Source organism: Schistocerca nitens, chromosome 2 (assembly GCF_023898315.1).
Source record: "Schistocerca nitens isolate TAMUIC-IGC-003100 chromosome 2, iqSchNite1.1, whole genome shotgun sequence".
NCBI classification, from domain to species: Eukaryota; Metazoa; Arthropoda; class Insecta; order Orthoptera; family Acrididae; genus Schistocerca; species Schistocerca nitens.
In genome coordinates this window covers 322,547,471-322,574,113 of record NC_064615.1, presented here as the reverse complement: position 1 = coordinate 322,574,113, position 26,643 = coordinate 322,547,471, and positions in this window count along the sequence as shown.

Genomic DNA, 26,643 nt, shown 5'->3' with positions numbered 1-26,643 from the left:
TTCAATATTTCCTCTGTCACCCAAGGATTTCTATTAGACCTTGTCTTTTTACCTACTTGATCCTCTGCTGTCTTCACTACTTCATCCCTCAAAGCTACCCATTCTTCTTCTACTGTATATCTTTCCCCCATTCTTGTCAATTGTTCCCTTATGCTCTCCCTGAAACTCTGTGCAACCTCTGGTTTAGTCAGCTTATCCAGGTCCCATCTCCTTAAATTCCCACCTTTTTGCAGTTTCTTCAGTTTTAATCTACAGTTCATAACCAATAGATTGTGGTCAGATTTCACATCTGGTTGGTTGGTTGGTTGGTTTTGGGGAAGGAGACCAGACAGCGTGGTCATCGGTCTCATCGGATTAGGGAAGGATGGGGAAGGAAGTCGGCCATGCCCTTTCAGAGGAACCATCCCGGCATTTGCCTGGAGTGATTTAGGGAAATCACGGAAAACCTAAATCAGGATGGCCGGACGCGGGATTGAACCGTCGTCCTCCCGAATGCGAGTCCAGTAGTTCACATCTGCCCCTGGAAATGTATTACAATTTAAAACCTGGTTCCTAAATCTCTGTCTTACCATTATATAATCTATCTGATACTTTTTGGTATCTCCAGGGTTCTTTCATGTATACAACCTTCTTTGATGATTCTTGAACCAAGTGTTAGCTATGATTAAGTTATGCTCTGCGCAAAATTCTACCAGGCGGCTTCCTCTTTCATTTCTTACCCCCAATCCATATTCACCTTCTACGTTTCCTTCTCCCCCTTTTCCTACTACTGAATTCCAGTCACCCATAACTATTTAATTTTCGTCTCCCTTCACTATCTGGGTAATTTCTTTTATTTCATAATACATTTCTTCAATTTCTTTGTCATCTGCAGAGCTAGTTGGCATATAGACTTGTACTACTGTCGTAGGCATGGGCTTCGTGTCTATCTTGGCCACATAATGTGTTCGCTGTGCTGTTTGTAGTAGCTTACCCGCATTCCTATTGTTTTATTCATTATTAAACCTACTCCTGCATTACCCCTATTTGATTTTGCATTTATAACCCTGTATTCACCTGACGAAAAGTCCTGTTCCTCCTGCCACCGAACTTCACTAATTCCCACTATATCCAACTTTAACCTATCCATTTCCCTTTTTAAATTTTCTAACCTACCTGCCCGATTAAGGGATCTGACATTCCATGCTCCGATCCGTAGAACGCCAGTTTTTTTTCTGCTGATAACGACGTCCTCCTGAGCAGTCCCTGCCCTGAGATCCGAATGGGGGACTATTTTACCTCCGTAATATTTTACCCAAGAGGACGCCATCATCATTTATCCATACAGTAAAGCTGCATGCCCTTGGGAAAAACTACGGCTGTAGTTTCCCCTTGCTTTCAGCTGTTCGCACAGTGGTAGTGCTAATTTCGCCCCCATTCTTGGCATGAGAGGTTTCTATGATGGTCAGCTGTTCTGCAATTAACGGCTCAGCATTTGCTATGCACTTGCATCTTGGAAGGATCTGTGGTTCTCGGCAACAGTTAACTATCCGCAATTCACCGAATTTGTTCTTAAACGAGACTACAGAGGCTGAGATGACCAAGTTATTCTTCAGTGGTATGCTTCTCTTACATTCCACTACAAGATCCATGGGTTGATGCATGGCAGGACACATGACAGCTACCTTCCTAGCGCTGACTGCAGGAATGATCACTTCATCCAGCACATGTAGTCTCCACACATTTGGATGTGCATCTTCCTGTCCACAGTGTCTCATCTCATCTGGCATAATCTTCGAGTGACCACAATCTGTAATTGCTTGAGAAGCTTTCAAAAAGTCCCATCTGAGAATGACATTATGACTACACTCTTGTAAGACAATGAATTCTAAGGGCTGTATATGGCCACTACCTTCAGTAGAGATGTTTTGCTGTAGATGGATATGGTCTTCTGCAGCTGACGATGGTACTTTTCCGAAATGACTGAATATGATGCTCCAGAGACCACAATAGCTTGGGCTGGTCAGCCATCCATGAGGATATTGATGTAGTTTCCTGTCATTTTTGTAGTGATCGACGGCGGAGGATTTTTCTCTTCGGTGGCCTCACCTCCAAGGAAGGTCGCACCCCTTTAGTTTTCCAGGTTGGGCAGCTAGGTGATCGGCTGGAGCTTCTAAACAGCAATGGAGACCTTGTGGGGAGCATCCGCTTCAGCGGCTAGCTTGTGGTGATGGTGACCTACGTCATCCTGCACCTACATCTTCTTCTTCATCTTTGTCGTCCCGGAGTTGGCGTCGGCTAAGATCGGTTTGCTGTTTTCTGGTGCGGGCATCATCAAATATCTGCCGTCTTTCTTGACTATAGCACACACCACATGTCCCAGTCATCTACAGTGGAAACATGCTGGTTGGTTATCCTGGGTCCTCCAGACATCAGTCTTCCTTGGTGCCCAAACAGGTTCCTCATGCGGCATTGTAGGAATTAACTTCACCTGGGTCTTGACTTTTTACCGTTTTAAAGGGAAATGAAGGACGTGAGATTGGGTTCAAAGTCTGTTCCACTTCCTCCCTTATGACCTCTTGAAGTGTCACGGTTTTCTGCCTGTCGTGCCATCCAAGTGCCTTCTGAACTTCCTCTCTCACTATCTGACAAAAAACACTTGTGAAATCAGTTTCTTCCTCCATCACAATCGATACAATTTTTGGAAGCCATTCAAACTTCTTGTGTGTAGTTCTTTTTTCGATGCATTGTCTCGATATACTGGCACCATTTTATGAAGTCATCTGCTGTCAAAACCTTCTTCAGGAGTAGGGCATGATACATGTCCTCAGCAACACCCTTTATGAGAAGTGCAACCTTATCTTCCTCCTTCATTCTAGGATCCACTATTCTGCACAGCTCCAAGACGTCTTGAATGTAGGATGCTGTCGTTTCTCCTGGACGCTGTGCTCTGCACTTTAATTTACCTTCAACCTTGCACTTATGTCATTGTGTGTCGCCAAAATACTTGTGCAGTTCTGCCTGGAATACTTCCCAGCTTGTAAACTTCTCCTCGTTGTTCTCATACCATTGCTTGGCAGCGCCCTCCAAGTAGACAAATACATTAGCCAAACACACGGTGTCATCCCATTTGTTAAATTTGGCTATATGCTCATATACCTTCAGCCACTTGTTTGGATCCTGGCCATCATCACCAGAGAACCCGGAAGGACGTCTCGTGTGGTGGCACACAGTTGCTGTCATCGTGATGTCCTCTTCTTCTTCTGTCTCCGATAGATTGCAATCTGTTGAATATGGCTCAAACTCGGGTTTCTCGCCACATAAATGGCAGCTCTGTCGTGGTCTGATGGGAGCCAAGGTGTCATTGATAATGTGCGGTATCACAAGTTCCAATGCCCGGTGCCTCCACCAGAATAATGTCACATAGAGGAAGGTGTAAGTAGATGAATGATGAACACTAACATCACTTAATGAAGGTTTATTCAGCTTTGTATACAGCTACAGAACATTCCAGTACAATGCTTCTTGCCATTTGTGGATACTTCTAGAATGTACTCGAACTGAATATAGAAACTAAAATTTTTCAGTTCCTGTGAGTTTTGAACTCACGACCCTCAAAAATCTAGAATCATAATCACCTTAAAAAATAAATAAATAAATAAATAAAAATTTTTAAAAAAATTTTAAAAATCTCATTTTGTTCATTTTCGTTTGTTGTATCTGCTCTGGGCGGACGCCGAATGACACCCGTGTCAGTTTGCTGTTGATCCATTAACTCAGTTTTTTTATTACAGAGGGCAGCTAACCCTCTGACCGAAGACGCTGAGCTACCGTGCCGGCTGTCACTAGACTACAACGACTGTATTACTTGGTTTCTTCTTGTGAATACTGCAGGAATGTAGGCAGTAGAGGGCATGTCTCTGATGGAAGTAGACGTTTTTCTAAGTTTATCAACAACAATGTGAATTCATGTTCTGAAGCGGAATTGTCAAGTCAGTGTGATATAAAAGAATGGAATAAAATAAAAAGATATTCATAGCAACAAGCAAATCTTCATCAGTTATTCAGTTCAACAAGAACCCACAATGTTATAAAAATTAGAGCCTCAAGAAGGTACCCTAGCACAAAACTTGGAGCCAACAACACGAAGAGAAAATGAAGATAAGAAAAAAGTTCTTCTTTTGTATATCTTATGCCTCTTGAAGCTTTTGAAAACTTTTATACACAGAGGATTTTAACAGTGATTTGTCAGAGTGTAAGATTACAACTTACACAATTGTATGATAGTTGTACATTACAAGGTATAGTGTTAGTATACTCACAAGTCATTCAAAAGTAAGGTCAACTAGGCCTAATTAAAATTAAAATTTCAGGATACATTAAAAATCTTATGAAGTACAGATAAACATTACATAATCTATACAACAGTTAAAATTTACTAGATAAATATAATGCATACACACAAGTAGATCAATTTTTAACATTCGGTTAGGCCTTATTGAAATTTACACTTTGAAGATAAATTATAGTACAGAAAGTGTGCAAATATATTACACAGAAAAATCACATTCACAATATTCACGTAAGTTATAAAAAGAGTATTTTAATAATGTCACTTTAGGCCTTATTTTAAAATGTGCTGAATTGTTGACGTTTTTTGTTTGGTGGTAGATGATTATAAAGTTCAATCATCAGGCATTTTACACTATCAGCATATAATTTAGTGGAATGGGAAAACTGTGTCAGCTAGTATTTCCCTCTAGTGTCATGCTGGTGATAGTCCAGATTCTGCTTCAGGCTGTCAACATTTAGCTTGGTAAAACTAAGCATCTCTAATATATACTGGCATGAAAGTGGAAGAATACCTAGTTTTCGGAAGAGTTGTTTACGCGAGTCTCTCAGCTTTTTAAATAACATTATCCTGATAGCTTTCTTTTGGAGCTTAAATTTTTTATTGGTCTCATATCTGTGGCCCCAGAATATGAGGCCATATGTTAGGATTGAATGGAAAAGAGCATGGTACACTGACGTTAGGATTTTTATACTCGTCACTTCGCTGACTGACAGAAGCATACAACATACCTCACTTAGCTTGGTAGCTAAGCTGTTACTGTGTCTTTTCCAGCATAGAGTGTCAGAGATAGATATTCCAAGGAATTTAATTACATTTTCCAGTTCAATACTGTTTCCACCTGTGGCGTCGATATAAACATCGACCCGCAAATGAGGACTCTCTCTCCGCTCGTGAGTTCTTTGGATGAAATGTATAAGATGATTCAGTCTGTTTATGTGACTTGTTGTATATACATATGTAGATGCTTGTACTTAAATATACGTCTGTATCAAAATATAAAGTGTAAGTGTTTGATTTTGGGATATTAACCCATCACATTCCCACAGTGGTGACCCCGTTACAAATTTCGAGTACATTCCATGTCTCCCATGCCAGTTCACTGTGCTACGAATGACTGTTCATCACCATGACTTCTCCGCAATGCTTTCCTTGTGGACTTGGCAACTCAAACCAACTCTGCAGATGTATTTATTGTGTCTCCCATGAATGGATTTTCTCCTCCTGACTACAATCCACATACTACACCCACACCACATGATATGTTCACACCGCTGGCCACAACATTGGACTCAGCATTTGTATTGCTGGATTGTGTTCATCACCATGTGCAGTTCAAATCAGACAGTATTCAGAACAGTGTTTGTTGTGCTCGTAATCTGAATGAACAGGTTAGGTTGCCTCCGCAGCTGAACATTCATTCACAGTGTGCTCCCACGACCTCTACTGTGGTGCCATGTGCATTACCGCCATTACTTCAACATGTAACATGTTTCAATCAGCTGCCCTCCGCACCTATTATGGACATCATGTTGGAAAGAAGCATATTGTAGTTGGCTTACAAAATGTGAGGAAGATGTTTTCAAGTATGTTTTGTATTGTGAAGTGATATTTTGTGTGTTACATGATATTGCAATAAAAGAAATTAAAAGGAAGTGTAACTTAATTTTGGAGTGCTGATTATTTTTTTACATCACCATTGTCCAGAAAAAGTGTAATCTTCAAGAATGGTTTGTGAAGCGTATCTACAAAACTTTTGAATATAGCAGAATAAAACCTAGGCCTCTTTGCATCCAAGCTTGGAATCATAACCACCGAGATTTTCAACGATTGAGCCATGATTTTACAACGAGACCAGCGTGGGAAACACAAAAAGATGAGTGCCTAGTTTTTTGATTATTACATGAAATGACTTTATTAACTGTGCTCTAACGACAGCTGCCACATAATATGACTGTTGTTCCCCGAAAATGCAGTACTTAGCAGCGTGAGCAACACCACAATCATTAAACTTTGACTTTTGTTGTGGTAGGGTTGTTAGAACGTGGTGGCTCGTCCGGGATAGGCAGCACAAATATTCAAAAATTAACTGTAGATGTGTTTCAGGAAAAGTACATAGTGAATCTGTTATGAAAAACATCGACAAAAACCTGACAATCAAAAGGAGACAACCACAGGATGAAAAATGGATACAAAAAAGAATGGGACGACAAAGGATTTAAAATAGCAGTGTAGTGTAGCAAGGGATACAACCCGTCGGCTTTGAACAATGACGTCACAAGTCGCCAGAGAGCATGTATTACAAAGATGAAAGAGCTGAGGAGAATGTTGAGAAACAAAGGAATGCGAGAGAGATAAACATTGATCTTGTCAAAAGCCGAGAAGCGATTCTTCTTAGTGTTGTAGCTCCCTTCAATAGCTGATAAGTGTTTTTTGGCTTTTTTTTTTAAAAAAAGTCACGAGATAGAATAAACTGATCCTACTTTATTAAGCAATCAATAAAAAAACTAAACTAAACTAAAACATAACAGCAAAAACTAAACTAAACTAAACCAAAACATAACAGCAAAAGCTGTTATGTTTTAGTTTAGTTTTTTTATTGATTGCTTAATGAAGTAGGATCAGTTTATTCTATCTCATGAGATTTTTTTTTTTAAAAAGCCAATAAACACTTATCAGCTACTGAAGCATCTGTATCTTAGGATCAGTTTATTCTATCTCGTGAGATTTTTTTTTTAATAAGCCAAAAAACACTTATCAGCTACTGAAGCATATTGGTGGAATAAGAAAGTGAAATATGGTAAAATAGTGAAATATAGATAAACGATCGCTTTTAGATTCACATTCAATTATTTTAATGATAGCGCTTATTAGAACACAGAACTGCTTTATTATCTACGCCTCGAAGTGAAGACATTACTATCTATGACTAAGGAATGACATCATTGTTCAAAGCCGACGGGTTGTATCCCCTGCTTCACTAGATCCAAATAAACAGTATGACTGGATTCTGACGGAGAATACTTCAGCTATAAGTTAAGTAAAAATTCTAACGAATTTTGTAATTTGATATTGTCATTTCTAGTGGTTCATTTTCTGTTAACAGTTAATAATGGATAAAACTAATGAAGGGGAAGAAATAGTAGGGGGGGATCCAAAAATTGATAAGTTAGTATTAATTATGCAGCTTCTGAGTAAGCAGAATGAAAACATAAATAATTTAAGATCTGAAATGAGGGCTGAAATTGACAAAAGGTTAGGGGAGAATTTGAATAAGCAATTAAATGCAATAAAAACTGAGTTAACTGAGGTCAAAAATATACTGGAAGGTAACTTAAAGGTGGTAGAATCGAGGGTAGACAATGTGGAGAAAAAAGTAATTGTTTTTGAAAATGAATTCATTGCTGAAAATAGTAACAGAGCCAGGGAAATTCAGGAACTTCAAAATGAAAATGAATCACTAGATGAAAAATTAAATGACTTGAAAGTAAACAGTGTTAATGCAGTCAGTAGTGTTGAGAAAAAGGTTGACAGTTTAGAATCAAATCTTACCAATAAATTAGACACATTAAAAACTAAAATAAATCAAGTTGAAGAATATGTTGTTAACAAAAATTTGTACAGTCATGGACCAGCATGGTTGAACCTGTTAGTGAAACATTTTCCATGTGATAATTTGCACCCCGATGATTTTTTGCACCATTGCAAGGACAATTTTGTGCCAGGAATGTCTGATAATTCAAAAATTAAATTTGTCAAAAAATTTCTTGAAGGGGGGGCCCTATCCTGGGCTAACCAAAATTTTGATCAGTGGGAAACCTTTGCAAATTTTGAAAAAAGCTTCTTAAACAAATTTTGGTCAGAATCTGAACAGGGGAGAATTAAATCTGAATTTTTAAATGGACCTATTTTCAGAGGGAGAGTTGGCACCATGAAAGCATTTTGTAAAGATCAACTGAGAAAATTAATACATCTACATAAACCTTTTGATGAAATGACACAAATAGATGCGCTGAAAAGAAGGCTACCTGAAAGATTGCAGGGTCGACAGAAGCGTCCGATCCCACACGTCGGCTTTGACCCGTGACGTAAGGGTGTTGTCGTGTGTGACGTCATGACGGCGCGGAGTTTGGTTTGAGTGTGGCTGTCTCCAGTTCTGTTTTATCTTATTTTATTTACTTTTCTGATCTGTTCGTTCTATCTCGTGAGATTTTTTTTTTTATTTAAAAACACTTATTACTTATTTTAATTATCTGTTTCCTACAATTTCTGTTTTAGTTTATTATATTTATCTTTCTGATCTGTTCGTTCTATCCTGTGAGATTTTTTTTTTTAAAGACAAAAAACACTAATCAGCTACTGAAGCATCTTTATCTCCTATGGGTTGCAGGGGTTATGACCCCTGGGGAGGTGGGTGGGTATTCACGCATGGCTGTCTCCACTTACACGTTGTAGCTACGCAAGGCGTCTAAATTTGTTTATATTTAGTTTGCCCCCCCCCCCCCCCACCCAAAACACCGCATTTCCCGCGCTTGTCCCATTAGTGTCATTAGGCTTCTTGTGGAAAGTGTGTGTGTTTGTTTTTGTTTCCGCCATATTTGTGACGTCATGGGTCAAAGCAGACAGGCGGGATCGGACGCTTCCGTATTTCCAGATTGCAATGGGATTTAATTCATGGGTCTGATGATTCTGTGGAAGAATTTTTAAAATATGTGGCTAAATTGGATGGAGCATTAGAAAGAGGAAATATGCAAAATTTTAACAATGGTGAACACCAACAGGGGGGAGGGGGGGGGCGGTGGTATTCAAACAGGTATGGAGTGAGAAGAGAATACAGAGACAATAGATATGAACAACACATGGGAAACAATAGGGATCATGATGGTAATGACAGAGATAGGGATAGAAATTTTGGAAATAGAAACAGATGGGATGACAGAAACAGGGGGGAACAAAATTGGAGATCAAACAGAGAAAACAGGCAGGAAAACTCCGGACCGCCTCAATGAGGGTCCACAGTTTTGGGGCGAGAAAATGTAATCACAATAGGACCTACAATAACAACTGGGGATTTACAGATAGAGGAAGAAGGACAAATGTAACTTATTATCATAATAAAACCAGTGGAAGACAAAACAAATACACACCACAAATAACAGACACTCATGTTCAACACCAAATTAATACTTTAAATTTTGATCAGAAATTTTGGGATACAATAGGAGAAAATGATAATGTTGACAGCAGTAAGGTAACTATTTCTGATAATAAGCCAGATGAGGATATTGCAATTGTGGCAGAATTTTATAATTGGGTAGAGAATGATAATCTATGTAATTCTGAAGCATCTGACAAACATTACAGCTCTGATTTGAATAAGTTATTTAATGAAAATGAAAAGTTATGTAAAGAGAGGGAGATGGAACTTAATGTGACTGTGGATAGGATGCATGATAAGGAAAGTTTTGATTTTGATGAAAATATGGAAGCTAATGATGTTGTTGAGAGTTGTACGGAGGTAAGTAATGGTGAGATTAATGCTGTGGGTGAGTATCAAGTATTCGTCGAGATTATTTCAAGTGAAGTTATGTGATAATGAAGTTGATAATTGTGAGCATTATGATGAGGTAAGTTTGGTTAGTAATGAGGAAGAGGACACTCATGCATCTGAAGAACAGGTAAAGTAAAGTCAGTGTAACCAATTTAATGTAGCAGAGGACTGTAATGTTGTGCCAGCTAATAGTATGAAGTATTTAAACCCACATACAAGTTCTGAAGGAAAAGATGAAAAATGTTTAAAAATGTTATGGAACAGTTGCAATTACAAAACAGATAGGGAAGAGTTGTGGAACTATTTAGCTAAAATTTGTAAAAGTTTATATCCCCACTGGAGGCAAAGTGTAAAATGTAATGAATATCTGATGATGCTCATCCTGTTGTATCCATAGATGATGATAATGAAAGTGTCAATGTGTGTGTGAAGTTGTTAAAAACTGATCAGGAAAATAATGAGGGTAATTTTAGAGAAATTGAAAATGACCTGTTACATGAACCATTAAAAGAAAAAGTAGAAGAATGTGAATTAGGGTGTCCATACATTAAAGCTAAAGTAAAAAATTGGGAGGCTAAATGTTTCATTGATACAGGGAGTCCTATTTCAGCTATTTCAGAAAAATTCAGAAATAAAATTAAAGACAGTGTTGATTTTGTTGAGGCCCCTGTGATGGGAGTAAAGATATGAGGAACTACAGGCAAACACAGTAAACTCATCAAAAGTCAAGTATTTTTATCATTTGAAATAGAAAATGTAAAATTTGAGCAGGGTTGTCTTGTTATTCGAAGTTTAGAAGAGAACATATTGTTTGACATGGACTGGGTGTTAAAGGTAAGTGCTGCATTTAGCTGGAGTGAGATGAAGTTAATTGTGTGTGAACCCAAAAGCAATATTATTGTGTGTACACAACTGTTTATTATGCACTGTGAAGAAGGTTGCAATCATGTCAGGAAAATCATAGACTATGAAGAGAATTTGTACTGTTGTGATAACAAGCCTGAGTTAAATTTTTCTGGTAAAAATTATGAAAACCTAGTTAAAAGCAAAGTAGAGGAAGCAATTAATTTGGACAGTGATCAAAAGAGACAGTTGGAAAATTTATTGTGGGAATTTCAAGATGTTTTCAATGAAAAACCAGGAAGAGTCAGGAATTATCAGTGCACTTTACACCGTAAAAATCATGAACCTTTTTTCCTCAAGCCTTATAGTATTCCTTTTGCAAAAAGAAAAGAAGTAGAGAGTGAGATACAAAAAATGGAAGCATGGGGTATAATCGAAAGAAGTGACAGTGATTATAATAATCCTTTGGTGGTGGTTTCCAAACGTGGAGGTGGTGTTAGACTTGTACTTGATTCTAGGCACCTTAACAAATTTTTGAAAAGAGAAAATGATCATCCAGAAAACATAGATGAACTGTTACATAAATTTGAATGTGTGAAATTCGTGAGCAGCTTAGACTTAATTTCAGGCTTTCACCAAATTTCTTTAGAAATAAATTCTAGAAAATGCACTGCATTTTTGTATGGGGGAAAAAGTTATCATTATTGTGTTGTACCATTTGGACTAACTGTTTCTGTTGCTGAGTTTATTAGAGCATTAGATCTTGTTTTGGGGGGTGAACTACTGTCTAAACTTACAGTATATGTAGATGATATTTTGATTTCTGGAAAAACATGGGAAGAACATTTTGAATTGCTAACACAGGTGTGTACAAAATTAAGGGAAGGGGGTATGACCTTAAAGTTAGAAAAATGTAATTTTGGAGTAAGTGAATTGAAATTTTTGGGACACATTATTTCGGAAAAGGGGATTGAACCTGACAGAGAAAAAATTGAAGCTATAGAGAATTTTCCTGTTCCTAAAAATAAAAAACAATTAAAATCTTTTTTTGGTCTTGCTGGATTTTACAGAAGGTATGTCAGTACTCAAGCTATGAACGCTTCTTGTTTATGTGATCTATTAAAGAAAAATATTGTCTGGGATTGGTCATCTGTCTGTCAAAAAGCATTTGATGAGATAAAGAAACAACTTCCACAGAGCAGAATTCTATATAGGTCTGACATGTCCTTACCCTTCTGTTTGATGACTGACAGCAGTGATACAGAATTAGGAGCACACTTATTTCAGGAAAAAGTAGTAAGAGATCATATTGAACACCATTCCATTGCATTTGCTAGTAGAGTATTACATAAGTATGAAAAGACTTACACTGTGACTGAAAAAGAACTTTTGGCTATACATTGGTCTTTCAACTAATTTAAAAATTATCTTCTTGGACACAAAGTAATTGTTTACTCTGACCACAAAGCACTAAGTTACTTACAGGAGTGTAGGCTTTATCATAGTAGAATCACCAGATGGGCATTATTTTTACAACAATTTGATTATGAAATTAAATATATTAAGGGGAAGGAAAATGTTATTGCTGATGCACTTTCAGGGTCACCTATTGGGCTAAATTTTGATAATGAAACAGGCATTGATGACAAAAATTTCAAAATTATGTATTTGAAGGGGATAAAAGAGGAAGGAGCAATTTTAAAAATTTGTAATGACATTAGGAGACACCAAAATCATGATGAAAATTGGAAATTGGTAAAAAGTTATTTGGGAGTTAAGCAAAAGGTAGATGATTATTATAAGGTACACAAAGGGATTCTGTTCAGAAGATTGAGACCTGATTTTGATGACTGGAAATTATGTTGGCCTGACAGCACATAGACACATTAGTTAAGTATATACATGAGAGCTTTGGACATTGTGGTTCTGTCAAATGCATACAAAAGATTCAGGAAAACGTCTATTTTTATAATATTTCCAGAAGAGTGAAGAAAAAATTAGCAGCCTGTGACCAATGCCAAAGAGTAAAGGTGAGTAATCAAACATGCAGAGGAATGATGCAAAATATTTTGCCCAGCAAAAATTTAGAACTGACAGCTTGCGACATTTATTTAAGTCAAAAGGAGGTTAGAGTTTTATCTTTGTGATTGTTGACATATTCTCAAAATTCATCAAATTGTATCCATTAAGGAAAGCCACAAGTAAACAGATTACATCTAAACTAACCAGTGATTATTTCAATAAGGTAGGTACTCCACAAGAAATCTTGTCAGACAATGGCTCACAATTTACATCAAAAGTATGGAAAGATTTTGTTGAAAATGCAAACATAAAACATATTTTTATTTCAGTTTATCACCCATCCAGTAATCCAGCAGAGAGGTACATGAGAGAGATAGGGAGGTTGTGCAGAACATATTGTAGTAAGAACCATGTAAATTGGATTGAATATGTAAATGATTTTGAAGATATAATGAACAGTTTGCAACATACATCCACTGGCTTTTCACCATTCGAAATTATGTTTAACAAAAGACCCACTAGCTTTATTACTGAACACATAGACTTTCCAGTTTGTCAAATTTTGTCACCTCAGGAGAGAGAACAAATTGTAAAAGACACCATGAAAAAACAGGCAGATTACAGAAAGAAAAGACACAATGCAAAAGGCAGGTTTTCACACTTTAATATTGGTGATTTGGTTTTGGTTAAAATGAAAGAAAAATCTAAACTTATGACTTCAGAATTAAAGATATTTTTATACATTTATATAGGACCATTTGAGGTGAAAGAAAATCCTCACCCAAATGCTTACAGATTGATCTATCCAAAGTCTAGGAAATTATTTGGTTTGAGAAATGTAACTGAATTGAAACCTTATAAGTCTGATACCTAGAATAAAATCTACAAATCTCAATAACCTGAAATACAAGGAAAATTTTTCACATTTTATATTGTGTATGAAGTTTGTTTCCTATCATGTGATATGGAAACTATATATGGTACTGAAGCTTACCTATTGCTGAAAGGAAGTGTAAAATGATTTTGCTTGATGAACTATGTACACATGTAATATACATACTATTCAATATATATATATATGGCTAGATGTAAGAAACTATTTTGAAGGTTGCTTCTGCATTTTATTTTCTTTGTGTGGTAGGACATGTGCTATTTTAATTGTAGTCTACTCATGTTAGTTATTAGACATTTTGGTGAACATTTTGACATTCATATTTTGTGCTTACTACTATTTTCTTCATGTGCTGATGTTATTTATGCTGAAAACATTTTGTTGCTGTTATTATATTTTCTGAGCCTATATGTTGGAAAAGACTGAAATTAGAATATTATGAACAGGCTATGCCTGCTTATTTGCCCACTTGACAATTGGGATGTATGAAATTAAGAACTTTCCACACTGTGGAATTAAATCATTCTTTTATGTATTATTGGTGAACCATTCTGTCTGCCTATGGAGGCAACACACAGATACTACCAATTGTCATTTTTCTTAATTTTGTCTTTTTATATAACATGTTTAGGATTAGTGTGACACCTTTTGATATTTTGCATCTTATGTGTATTCTTTATTTATTTATTTATTTATTTTTCACTATGATCTTTGACGTACTTGTAACTCTGATTTTTGGGTGCATAAGTGATTGTCAGTTAGTTGTTAACTTGTTAGAGTCGGGCGTTGAGAAAGTCAAGTCTTGGACATCATGTTGGAAAGATGCATATTGTAGATGGCTTATAAAATGTGAGGAAGATGTTTTCAAGTATGTTTTGTATTGTGAAGTGATGTTTTGTGTGTTACGTGATATTGCAATAAAAGCAATTAAAAGGAAGTGCAACTTAATTTCGGAGTGCTGATTATTTTTTTACATCACCATTGTCCAGCAAATGTGTAATCTTCAAGAATGGTTTGTGAAGCGTATCTACAAAACTTTTGAATATAGCAGAATAAAACCTAGGCCTCTTTGCATCCGAGCTTGGAATCATAACCACCTAGATTTTCAACGATTGAGCCATGATTTTACAACGAGACCAGCGTGGGAAACACAAAAAGATGAGTGCCTAGTTTTTTGATTATTACATGAAATGACTTTTGTGCTCTAATGACACCTGCCACATAATATGACTGTTGTTGCCTGAAAATGCAGTATTTAGCAGCGTGAGCAACACCACAATCATTAAACTTTGACTTCTGTTGTGGTAGGGTTGTTAGACCTTGAATACAAGCCGAGGACATATCATTGCTAATAGTGCACCATGGGCATTCCCAGGACTTCTTCACAGGCGGTTGACCATAATAGTGTGAGTTCAGTTTACAATCCAAGCACCTGCTGCTAGTGTTGTGCAAATGATAGACGCATAGCCCCAACCCCATCCGGCAATGTACATCACCACACAACAAACTTTGCCGCTGCCTTGTGTCATGGAGTTTAATTCATGTCATACACATTCACAATCCCCCCCCCCCCCCTCTCTACCACCCCTGCCCGCACAGTGGGTTCCGGTTCCTGGCGTAAGCCCGCTCGCTGTTTCCACAGCACTGGCTGTGCTTGTTGCAGTGGCCTTCTGTGTTTTCTCCAAAGTTGGACATTTCAACACGACACCCCCGACTGGGGTATCAGTTTCGGGGACCCCACCTCCAGCCACCCTTCCACCCATTCATTCCATGGTACCGACTGTGCCTGCCACAATGGCCTTCCACAATGCAACACAGGTATACTCAGTGATTACACACATAGCAATTGTGGCAAGCGTGTTTTTAGACTCATACCCCCCTCAGTCATTACGCCTGTTTTCTCTGTGGGACCACACGTGCCTGCTGTGCCAGACTGCCGTGCTACCATTCCCTGGCTGGAATGGGATTTTGCGGCTCACACACACAATTCAGTGTTCCCGGAAGTTCCTAATTCTCCTCCATCACCTCCCCCTGGACACCTACCAAAGTTACTGCTGCTGTCAGAAGACAACCCTGTGTCATGGTTTGCTTTGGTAGAGCACATTTTCGATCTACATCATGTTTCTGATGACAACTCCAGGTTCCTGTGCCTCATGACATATCTTCACGACCACTCGGACCTGATCTGTGACCTGCTCCTCTGTTCGTCACTGGCTCAGTAGCATCACTTTACCAGAAGATGCTTATCGAGCACCTCGCCTCTTCCCCTCAACAGCTCATCCTAAAAATTTTATACGAAAAACATCTTGGGGACCGGACACCATTGTAGCTCTGGTGCTGCCTGTGGTTGCTGGTCAACAAGCAAACTATGCCAGATATAATGCTCTGGGTGGTGTGGTCTGCTGAACTACCCACCAATCTCCAGATACACTTGCTACGATATTCCTTCAAGTGATCCGACGACACTTACAGATCGCTGATCATCTGCACTATCTCCTGCGACAGCACCAATCTCTGCGTTCTCTGCCACAGGTTGGTACACCTGCACTGGAGATCCACCTGTTTCCTGGTAGGGGCAGGGCCTGCTCCATCGCTCCATCTCCATGATGCCTGGTGACCTGCACTCACACTTCCCACTCTCCGAACATTCCTGGGTTGCGCACACCCCGTACATGTCAATATACCCACCTGAAGCAATTAATTACAACAAGCCATCTCCTCTTGCTAAGTTTCATCCTTCGCCACATCCAGCTCACCCGTACTGCTGATATCACAAGGTCTTCGGCGACGCACCACAGAAGTGTAGATCATCTCGCCAGCACCCAAATACCATCTCCAGAGCATAGGAGAAACTCAGTTGTTTGGTTGACATGGGACCAAACATATCTATAAGCCTTACTTTGATGGCTCTACCAATGGCTTCGCCTTTGACTTTGTTCCTCTGAGTTTCCCCTGGACTTTTTACATAGCCAAGATAGACGAGCCAATCCTAGAGATGGATTTCTTGTCACACTACAAACTGTCTCCTAACTTCGTTCAGGGCAAGGTGCTGCACCACTCTACAAACACACATATACAGTGTGCTCACCTTTTGCTTTCCCGCTCAAGTATTCTCACGGTGAATAGTTTGGTGCACAAGTGTTCCACCCTCACAGGTGACATTCTGAGGAGTGTGGATGTTTTAATGTCAGAATGTGAGTCAGTGATTAAAATATGCCGGGATAACAAAGAGCTCCAATGCCACATTTTGCTCACCTCCAGCAAGCTCACCTCTGCCTGCATTCAGCTGCAGAACCTGCAAGTCACAACACCAGTGACAGGACAAGTTTCTTCCGCCAGCTCCAGCCCAGCCGCTTCTCAGATCATCCTATGAAACATTTTGCATGTGATGAACTGGTTTCTGTGACAGGCACAGCACCCATACTGTGCCTGTCCCTCCCTGTGTCGTGTGTACCAGTCAGTGTGCCCGAACACCAACCCCACCCTCACACACGCGACACGGCCACCTCTTCCGCATGGACTGACACACCGTGTGTTGACAAACAATCCCCCTCTTCTGCACACCAGCCACATGACTCAGCTGACTCCTCTGTTCCTCAATGCTCACCCAGCACCGCTTGCGCCCTTTGCTGGCTTCTGCATGCTCTAGTGACAGTTGACGTTCGCCACGCGTTTCAGCTCGCCACTCTCAGCACTCGCTACCTGTCTCCCGGTCTTCATGCACATCATGTGCATGATTGTCAAACATGTCACTTTTGCACTGCTATTCCCTGCTTGTGTCAGTGGTCATATTTCAACCCATGGGTGCACTCCCCACAAGACAGACACATTTGTTAACCCCTGTGTGCAGCATTCATTATTCTCCGTCATGGACAGAACAGTAGATAAGATATTTACTACTTATGGCCCTCTTATCTGGCATAAAGTAAGATGCCTCAACCCTATTAAATTATGTGCAGCTCGACAGCAAATTAATGATCTGTTAGTTGCAGGTATACTACAGCCATCAGACAGTCATTGGTCGTCACCTATTCACCTCGCTACAACACATGACAGCTCATTTCACATGTGTGGGGACTACAGGCATACAAACGCGAGGACCATAATAGATAATTACACAGTACCAAACATCAAAGACTTCACCCACATATTATCAGGTGCTTCCATCTTCAGTATAACTGACTGTAAATGTGCCTACCATCAGATACCCATGGCACCGTAGGATATATCCAAGGCTGCAATTATCATGCCACTAGGTTTGTTCCAGTACATTTACACGCCATTCAGCCTTAAAAATGCAGCCCAGATGTGACAATGATTTATTGACTCCATCCTACGAAAGTTCGAGTTTTGTTTCTCGTACCTGGACGACATACTCATTTTCAGTAAGACAGCCAAGACCACGAGTGTCACTTATCCACGGTAGTGAAGATCTTACAGTCGAACCATGTAGAAGTCAACAAAATAAGTTAAGGTTACAGCAGACGTCTGTAGCCTTCCTCGGCTGCACAGTATCTGCCGATGGTATACAACCCCAAAAGCTTGTGTGCAGGCCATCTCGTCTGTCACCCCTTCAGCTTACAAAGAACTGCGCCAGTTCCTCAGCACCATCAGCTACTACCTCTGTCACTTGCCCTCATTGGCTACAGTACAAGTTCCTCTCATGGATGCACTGTCAGGCAAGCAAAGCTAGGGACTCCGACCTGTCCGTTGGGCTGATCCCATGTTTGAAGCCTTCAAGGCACTAAGAGTCTCCTTGGCCCGGGCTGTGACACTCGCCCACCTGGACCTCTTAGCTGAACTATTCATTACCTTGTACGCAAGTGACACAGCAGTGGGAGCTGTCCTTCAACAACACTCTGGTGACAATATCTCACCCACTTCTTCTCTAAAAAACTGTCTGCTGCACAGAAGAAATACTCCGCCTTTGACAGGGAGCTCCTGGCCATCTACGAAATGTTTATTTCCACCCTGATGTTGAAGGATGCATGTTCTATATCCTCATGGACCAAAAAACACTCACGGATGCCTTCCAAAACTCTCCAGAGGACCTGCCCCCTCGTCATTTCCACTATTTCGACATGGTGTCTCAGTTTATGACAGACGTCCATTACATTAATGGTGCAGATTATATCATTGTCAATTTTTTCTCACACATCAATGCAGTGTCCACCATCATTAATTTGCCTAATCTAACTACTCTTCAGGCAACAGATGAGGGAACCCAAGCACTCTTTGCGGACCCGGCCATCTCACTCGTGTCCACCAAGGCACGATTCCCTGGTGTCACCAATGAGGTCTGGTGTGATTCTTTGACTGCGTTCATTACCGGCTCCCTTAAACCATCAAGTTTTCAATGCCTTACATAACCTTGCACACCCGAGCATTCATGCCTCTACACGGCTCATTACCGAGTGCTTTATGGAAAGATATCAAAAGAGACAGCCAGACGTGCACTCGTGATTGTATCCCTTGCCGCCACTGCAACAAAGTCGGCTGCCATTCAGTCCCCTGCCCCCCCCCCCCTCCCACTGGGTAAATTTTGCATTCCTCCAGCATGTTCAGGCACGGCCATATCAGTCTCATTGGCCTCCTTCCATCATCAGAAGGTTTTAGATACATCCTGTCTTCTATTGATCTCCACCCCGATTGGTGGAAGCCATACCTTTGCCGAACATCACAGCTGAGACAGTTTCCAAAGGTTTTGTCTCCTCTTGGATTGCCCAGTTTGGCTGCATAGCCACAATCACAACTAACCAAGGCCGGCAATTCGAGTCATCCCTGTTTGCTTTGCTTTGTTGCACATGTGGTATCCACAAAATCCACACCACCTTGTACCACCCCCAGAGCAATGGTTTGGTGGAACGGTGGCACCGCACTTTAAAGACTGCCCTCAGATGCCATGCCTGCCTTTGGTCAGAAGCTCTAACTTGGGATCTTTTAGGGTTGAGATCAACAAACAAACCAGACATCCAGGGCGTCATCCTACCAGGTGAACTAGTCCAGCCCACAGCTCACGAGGATTCCCTGCTCCCCCCCCCCCTCTCCCAGACTTCATGAGCCGCTTGTGTATGCATTTCAAGCACATATGCCTCTATCCCCCAGTTAGCCATACACTGCCAGTGTCCTATGTGCCCGATTCTCTTCGACACTGCTCCAACATCGTGTTATGAGATGTCACCATACACCAACCTTTACAGCCCCCCTACCAGGCCCCTTCAAGGTTCTGCAATGTGGGGATTCAACATGCAACATTCTCATCAAGGACACCCTACAGACAGTTTCACTGCATCAGGTGGAACCTGCATTTGCGGACTCCGATTCTCTGGCATCAGTCTCTCCTGACATGGCCCCCACCATGTTTTGGTCTTGAATGATACGGCATAAGTCACTCAGGCCCATGGTCCCTAACTGGTGTCCAGCCCTAGCAATTCTCCTTTTGCTGGTTTCCCAGACAGTTCAAGTGACTCTCCATTTGCAGGTTTTCCAAACCACGCCACCCACACTGAGGTCAACCCTCCTATGTGTTTCATGTCCCAGTTCTGCCCCATTATGTGGAAGACATCTTGCTGGTAGTAGATAACAGACATGTCCTCGTCCTTCTGATGGACTCGAACCCTCTGTTATCAGACGAGCACCTGGAAGTCAAGGTATTACATTGCTTCGCACTCCCTCAACATTGTGATCCCAACCTCCTATGTGCCTTCATCTCTCCACTAAGTGAGATTTGAATTATCTCTCTGCACTTTGGTTGTTCTGCACACTTTGGTCCACCGGCTTTCTGTAGAGCTGGCAGTCACCTCGCCCAACCATGCTGTCTGCAGGACTTCGTGATGGACCTACCACTTTGTGTTCCACCACCAACTTCATTGCCAGATGACATACAGGTACCAATCAACCTACTTCCGCACCCCAGGATATCCTTGAATACAACGTATACCGGTACAACTTGTACATAGTAATACTAATGTGTCATTTATAAGACGATTTATGTATGAGTGTGCTGCTGTTAATCAACTCATCCCATCCAGCTCTGTTAACAATGACTGAATGGCTGAGATGCTATGCTGTGTAATAAATGCATTTGTAATGTGATTTTGCAAGAAGATTTCATGCTACATAGATATATATGTAATTTTGTTTGACAGGAAAAGTTTCCTTTTAAACACATGCATGTGTTAAGATTCAGCTTCATTAATTTTCAATTCTGAATGGCAAAACTTGTAAAATAACTTTTTCATGGACCAAGCCAGTGCAGCTCTATTGATTTCAGCACTGCTGACTTTTTCTTGTGCCGAAATCATAGGGTCTTCAAGCAATTTCAGCTTGTTGTTGTTGTTGTGGTCTTCAGTCCTGAGACTGGTTTGATGCAGCTCTCCATGCCACTCCATCCTGTGCAAGCCTCTTCATCTCCCAGTACCTACTGCAACCTACATCCTTCTGAATCTGCTTAGTGTATTCATCTCTTGGTCTCCCTCTACGATTTTTACCCTCCATGCTGCCCTCCAATGCTAAATTTGTGATCCCTTGATGCCTCAAAATATGTCCTACCAACCGATCCCTTCTTCTAGTCAAGTTGTGCCACAAACTTCTCTTCTCCCCAATCCTATTCAATACCTCCTCATTAGTTACGTGATCTGCCCACCTTATCTTCAGCATTCTTCTGTAGCACCACATTTCGAAAGCTTCTATTCTCTTCTTAACCAAACTATTTATCGTCCATGTTTCACTTCCATACATGGCTACACTCCACACAAATAATTTCAGAAATGACTTCCTGACGCTTAAATCTATACTCGATGTTAACAAATTTCTCTTCTTCAGAAACGATTTCCTTGACATTGCCAGTCTACATTTTATATCCTCTCTACTTCGATCATCATCAGTTATTTTACTCCACAAATAGCAAAACTCCTTTACTACTTTAAGTGTCTCATTTCCTAATCTACTCCCCTCAGCATCACCTGATTTAATTTGACTACATTCCATTATCCTCGTTTTGCTTTTGTTGATGTTAATCTTATATCCTCCTTTCAAGACACTGTCCATTCTGTTCAACTGTTCTTCCAAGTCCTTTGCTGTCTCTGACAGAATTACAATGTCATCGGCGAACCTCAAAGTTTTTACTTCTTCTCCATGAACTTTAATACCTACTCCGAATTTTTCTTTTGTTTCCCTTACTGCTTGCTCAATATACAGATTGAATAACATCGGGGAGAGGCTACAACCCTGTCTCACTCCTTTCCCAACCACTGCTTCCCTTTCATGCCCCTCGACTCTTATAACTGCCATCTGGTTTCTGCACAAATTGTAAATAGCCTTTCGCTCCTTGTATTTTACCCCTGCCACCTTCAGAATTTGAAAGTGGGTATTCCAGTTAACGTTGTCAAAAGCTTTCTCTAAGTCTACAAATGCTAGAAACGTAGGTTTGCCTTTTCTTAATCTTTCTTCTAAGATAAGTCGTAAGGTTAGTATTGCCTCACGTGTTCCAACATTTCTACGGAATCCAAACTGATCTTCCCCGAGGTCCGCTTCTACCAGTTTTTCCATTCGTCTGTAAAGAATTCGCGTTAGTATTTTGCAGCTGTGACTTATTAAACTGATAGTTCGGTAATTTTCACATCTGTCAACACCTGCTTTCTTTGGGATTGGAATTATTATATTCTTCTTGAAGTCTGTGGGTATTTCGCCTGTCTCATACATCTTGCTCACCAGATGGTAGAGTTTTGTCTTGACTGGCTCTCCCAAGGCCATCAGTAGTTCTAATGGAATGTTGTCTACTCCCGGGGCCTTGTTTCGACTCAGGTCTTTCAGTACTCTGTCAAACTCTTCACACAGTATCTTATCTCCTATTTCATCTTCATCTACATCCTCTTCCATTTCCATAATATTGTCCTCAAGTGCATCGCCCTTGTATAAACCCTCTATATACTCCTTCCACCTTTCTGCCTTCCCTTCTTTGCTTAGAACTGGGTTGCCATCTGAGCTCTTGATATTCATACAAGTGGTTCTCTTCTCTCCAAAGGTCTCTTTAATTTTCCTGTAGGCAGTATCTATCTTACCCCTAGTGAGACAAGCCTCTACATCCTTACATTTGTCCTCTAGCCATCCCTGCTTAGCCATTTTGCACTTCCTGTCGATCTCATTTTTGAGACGTATGTATTCCTTTTTGCCTGCTTCATTTACTGCATTTTTATATTTTCTCCTTTCATCAATTAAATTCAATATTTCTTCTGTTACCCAAGGATTTCTATTAGCCCTCGTCTTTTTACCTACTTGATCCTCTGCTGCCTTCACTACTTCATCCCTCAGAGCTACCCATTCTTCTTCTACTGTATTTCTTTCCCCCATTCCTGTCAATTGTTCCCTTATGCTCTCCCTGAAACTCTCTACAACCTCTCGTTCTTTCAGTTTATCCAGGTCCCATCTCCTTAAATTCCCACCTTTTTGCAGTTTCTTCAGTTTCAATCTGCAGTTCATAACCAATAGATTGTGGTCAGAATCCACATCTGCCCCTGGAAATGTCTTACAATTTAAAACCTGGTTCCTAAATCTCTGTCTTACCATTATATAATCTATCTGATACCTTTTAGTATCTCCAGGATTCTTCCAGGTATACAACCTTCTTTTTTGATTCTTGAACCAAGTGTTAGCTATGATTAAGTTATGCTCTGTGCAAAATTCTACAAGGCGGCTTCCTCTTTCATTTCTTCCCCCCAATCCATATTCACCTACTATGTTTCCTTCTCTCCCTTTTCCTACTGACGAATTCCAGTCACCCATGACTATTAAATTTTCGTCTCCCTTCACTACCTGAATAATTTCTTTTACCTCTCATACATTTCATCAATTTCTTCATCATCTGCAGAGCTAGTTGGCATATAAACCTGTACTACTGTAGTAGGCATGGGCTTTGTGTCTATCTTGGCCACAATAATGCGTTCACTATGCTGTTTGTAGTAGCTAACCTGCACTCCTATTTTTTTATTCATTATTAAACCTACTCCTGCATTACCCCTATTTGATTTCAGCTTACTATAAAGAAAAACAACATACTGCTTCTTTTAACTAATACTTATATTGCACCTCAATGTACAGTTATGTATTGTATTTCAACATTCAGTATCATGGGAACATCACTCATATGTACAGTCTGAGTAGATTTGAGTAATGACATTACATGAATGATGTTTCTGGCAGATCTCTTAGACTTATTTTGTTCCACCTTGATATCACTCCACATTATCATATTGTGCTCCTTACCCAATTGCACATTGTGCTACTCCAAACTGGGATCCTGTTGCATGGTGATTACAGAGACCCCATACAGGTACTGCAACTTGTGGTAAAACTATCACCATTCCACCTTGAGGATGGACAGCATCCATCTGTATGACAAAAACCCACAAACAGTTTTCCATTCTTAACTGTTAAACTAATATATGGTTTCAACTATTGTGACTATCATTCATTGGCTAGGCAGACATAGGTTGCACATGTTTTAAAAAGTTGTGAAAGCTTCAAAACAAATGGCAAATAACAAATTCATTCTAGAGCAGAAAAATAAAACAAGGGCAGCATTGTCTGCAGTTAAGTCTGAATTAGGTGTCTGAAATCATAAACAAGACATTTTAAAACTCAAACTTAAGGAAAAATTGGTTGTAAATCCAGCTCAAATATCTGAGTGCTTCAATGAGTACTTCATAAATGTAGCAAAATCTGATTCAGATATAGCAAATTATGAGTAGAAAGTAAATGGTTTTGGGTTAAAAGGCAATACCAGTGAATGTCTCAAAAAATTCAACACAGTCTCAGCAAAAGTTGTTGAAAATGTCATACTCTTCTTAAAAGACAAAAACTCTGCTGGCTGGTATGGGATACCCACCAAAATAATTATAAAAGTTTACAGCATAATAGCTCATCCTCCCTCTCTCATAATAAACAAATCCTTTGAAAAAGGCTACTTTCCTGATCTCTTGAAATATGCAGAAGTAAAACCATTGTTTAAAAAAGGTTCAAAAGATGATATGGGAAATAATTGCCTCATCTCCATACTCCCTGTCATATCAAAAATATTCGAAAAAATTAATGCTTTACAGATACAAAGCTTCATCACACAGAATGAAATCATTTCACATAACCAATTTGGCTTCCAACAAGGCAAAAACATAGTAGTTGCGATAAATGTGTTTATTGAAAAAATTACTTCATCACTAGATAGGAAAATTAAGGTCACAGGAATATTATGTAATCTTACAAAAACATTCAACTCTGTAAACCATGCCCTGATGCTTTTCAAACTCAACAGGAATAAGGGATGTTGCTTTGAAATGGTTTGAATCATGTCTCTCAGAGAGGAAACAAAGGGTAGTAATCACATCAAATGGAGCAGATCAGTTCTCCGAGCGGAAAACTATGTCACAAGGTGTTCCTCAAGGCTCAATCATTGGACCCATTTTATCCCTGTTCTATGTAAATGACTTGCCTCTCAATATAAATACTCATTTAACTCTGTCTGCAGATGATACTTCTGCCCTAATTTAAAATGAAAATTCTGAAAATATACCACAGCGTGTCATGAATACGTTAAGTAACCTGGAAACATGGTTCAGTCAAAATGGTTTAAGGCTAAAAATTTCAAAAACCCCCATGATGAGTTTTAAAATCAAACATTCAAAAACTGAAGAAATCTGTGACACTCACAACTAGCAAAAAATGGAAGAACTTGACTCAGTCAGGTTCCTGGGAATAAACTTAGACAGAACTTTGAGTTGGAATTCTCATATAGAATATGTAGCAAATAAATTAAACAGCCTTGCATTTGCAATGGAAATTTTAGCCTGTGCCACTGATATCGCCACCAGGAAAAAAGCATATTATAGCTACTTTGAATCGGTTAATCGATATGGAATAATTTTTTGGGGAAGCTCGGGAAATGTTACACGAATTTTAAAGTTGCAAAAAAGAACCATTTTCAACATGTGCTCTGCACAGCTGAGGGCATCATTTTGACCATTATTTAAAGACCTAACAACATTAACTGTCCCCTCTTTATACATCTTTAAGGTGGTTCTTTTCCTATGCTGCAGAGCTGATCTATTCAAAAAAAAAAAATCATTTTGAACACTCATATGACACAAGACATAAAGAGAACATTATGCTTACCTATCATCGCTTAAAACTGCATGCTCAGACTCCTCCGTATATAGCCATGAAAATTCACAAAACAATAAAAGGGTGTGACATAATGAACATGAAGATAGATATTTTAAAAAGCAAGTTTCATGATTTTCTAATCGAACGATGCTACTACATTGTGAAAGATTTCATGAAGGATGAATTGATACCTTGAGCTGAGCCCCTAAAATAGAATAAAAATTTACGATAGTTATAGTAGCTGTAAATAATGTAAGTTTGACAAATAGCAAGCAAGTAAACGCTCCAAAAATGTATTATTGTAAGTGTGACAACATTTTAAATAAGCAAATGGTAACCTTGACATGTCTCCTGTTCATCAGACATATGTTCTGAAATTGTGTACATTATGAGATGAATAAAACACATTTCACATTACTCTGCCAGACTGATATGTTACACCTCAAATATTTGCCCACATGCACACACGCCACCCACATCTTGAAAAACATGTATAAATAATGTATACATATATTAAGTTATTAGATATGTAAACTTAGAGATTTGATCTTATTTCTGTACTTGTGAATATTACTACATAACTATTAAATACTATGTATTACTATTTATTTTCAGACAGATTTTGTATTTGCTGCATTTTGATCACCTGAGCAGAGCTGTCTAATTTTTACTTACACTATTTTTGCCTTGATTACACTGCAATGCTGATAGATCTTTGTTATTTCACAGAATGACTGATTAATATTAGTACTTATTCAGAAAACTGGGGGATGGAGGGGATTTCAGAAGGACGAACATAGGTTTGTGATAATTTGTAAAAAGTTATTTCATAACCTGATGTCATTTTGT